Here is a 2,747-nt window from a genome sequence, read left to right as displayed (position 1 = left end):
ATCAGTGAATCACCACAGCTCCCACATGGAAAGTAAAAGCTTATAGACAATTTGTGCAAGTTCCACAGTCATCACCAACTTTCTGGAGAAACAGATTTAACACCTAATTTTCTATTAACCTTGATTTTCATTTATTTGAGCTCATTGCTACCAAAAGCTTTATTGCAACCAAAAGCTTTATTGCAAAATGCAAAATCATTGTCAAATAATTGAATCAGTGGTTGCAGATTTACATTATGTAGAAAAATGATAAAGCCAGTGCAGCAAAAGCAGAGTACTCCGTGTTCTTGATGGAAAGATTTCTCAGCTTCCTTCTTACCTGTAATTTCCCACCTACCCCAGCAACTGACTGTCCAGCTTTTTGCATTTCACATGCCGCGGTTAATTGTCACTGTGCATCTGGTTGATACTTACGTTGCTAGCAGGAGCAGCAGCTGGGATTGCTTTTATCAGCATCCGAGACAAATAGGAACTGACTGTCTCTGGGCCTCATGTCCCAGCACATTCTATAATTTTAGCAAGTGCCCTGAATGCTGTCTTTGAAATGGAGGTATTGGTTAAGCTTCTGCATTTGGAAAGAGCAGAGCAAGCAGATATGATTACTGCTGATCATCTTTCACTAAGCATGTCTAAGTGAGAGTTCCTTTTACTGCACGTGTATGTCACGTGCCATGACCAGAAGAGATAATGGCCCAAGTTGGGTGGACACAGCGGACGCTTACCAAACCCAACCTGACTTATTTTAATGCAGCAATTAAATAATACTTTGAGCTGGGCACGGTGGCTCGCGCCTGTAATCCCAGCACTTTGGGAGGCCAAGGCAGGCGGATCACTTGTCAGGAGTTCAAGACCAGCCTGGCCAACATGGCAAAACCCCTTCTCTACTAAAAATACACAAAAAAATTAGCCAGGCCTGGTGGCACGTGCCTGTAATCCTAGCTACTCAGGAGCCTGAGGCAGGAGACTCACTTGAACCCGGGAGGCGGAGGTTGCGGTGAGCTAAGATTGAGCCGCTGCAATCCAGCCTGGGTGACAGAGTGAGACTCCATCTCACAAATAAAAAATAAATAAAAATTTTGTCACAAAATGGACAATCTTGGACAAATGATAAACCAGAAAGGACATAGGGAAAAGAGACCTAAACTGGGCCTGTCCCAGACCATTGGGATGTTTGCTCACCTCTGCAAGCATGCCATCCAGCTCCACCGGCCTGTGGGCCTTGGTGGAGTGTGGAAGCTGGTTTGGTTAATATCTCAGTCTCCAGTTGCGATGACGCAGCGAGGACTGAAATCTAGGAACATCCCACTCCCAAGCCAGTACTCATTGCATATGACAGCTTCAGCCTGTGATCACTTTCAGCTGTTTCTACTGACTCATTCTGGCCACAAGGGGGCAGTGTAGTGTAGTGATTATGAGCACAGACCGCTCAGACTTCCCGAATGAAGATTACATTTCTTCCCCTGACTTTGTGACTGGGCAAGTTACTGAAGATATTTGAGTTTGAGTTTCAACATCTACAAAATGAGGATAATAAAAACATCGAATAGGGTTGTCGTGGGGGAACAGATGAGATAAATGCATGATGTGCTTGAAGAATATAGTCATACAAAACTTAACGATGGGAATACTTTCTGAGAAACGTGTGGTTGAGGCCATTTCATCATTGTGCAAACATCACAGAGTGTACTAACACACATAAAGATGGCATAACTTAAATACACTTAGGCTATATGGCATAGCCTACTGTTCCTAGGTTACTGTCTTTGTCTGATTGTGTTGTTACAAAGGAACACCTAAGGCTCAGTAATTTTTGAAGAAAAGAAGTTTACTTGCCTCATGGTTCTGCAGGCTTGAAGCATGGTGCCAGCATCTGCTTCTGGTGAGGGCCTCAGGCTGCTTCCACTCATGGTGGAAAAAGAAGGGGAGCTGTCACGGGCAGAGATCATATGGCAACAGAGAAGCAGCAAGAGAGTGGGAGGGCAAGGCGGCAAGCTCTTTTTAACAGGCAGATCTCAAGGAAACTCATAGAGTGAGAACTCACTCATTACTGCGAGGCTGGCACCAAGCCAATCATGAGGGATTCACCCCACCAGGGCCCAAATGCCTCTCATTAGGCTTCACCTCCAACACTGGGGATCAAATTTCAACCTGAGGCTTAGAGGGGACAAATATCCAAACCACAGCCACTATAAACATGTACAACATGTTACTGTACTGATTACTGCAGGCAATTCAAACACAATGGCGTTTGTGTATAAAAACATATTTAAACAGAAAAGCGGCAGTAAAAATGCAATAAAAAATATAAAAAATAGTACACCTGTATGGAACACTTAACATAAATGGAGCTTGCGGCACTGGAAATCACTCTGAGTCAGTGAGTGAGTGGTGAGTGTGAAGTCCCAGGACATTACTGTACTATGCTGTTGACTTTATAAACACTGTACCTTTAGACTACACTAAATTTATTTATTTATTGAGGCAGAGTCTCACTGTGTTGCCCAGGCTGGAGTGCAGTGTTGTGATCTCAGCTCACTGCAACCTCCACCTCCTGGGTCCAAGCGATTCTCCTGCCTCAGCCTCCTGAGCAGCTGGGACTACAGGTACATGCCACCACACCCAGCTAATTTCTGTATTTTTAGTAGAGACAGGGTTTCACTATGTTGGCCAGGCTGGTCTTGAACTTCTGACCTCAGGTGATCCACCCCCTTGGCCTCCCAAAGTGCTGGGATTACAGACGTGAGCCA

This window comes from Chlorocebus sabaeus, chromosome 22, assembly GCF_047675955.1.
Source record: "Chlorocebus sabaeus isolate Y175 chromosome 22, mChlSab1.0.hap1, whole genome shotgun sequence".
NCBI classification, from domain to species: Eukaryota; Metazoa; Chordata; class Mammalia; order Primates; family Cercopithecidae; genus Chlorocebus; species Chlorocebus sabaeus.
Note: the sequence above shows the minus strand (reverse complement) of the source record.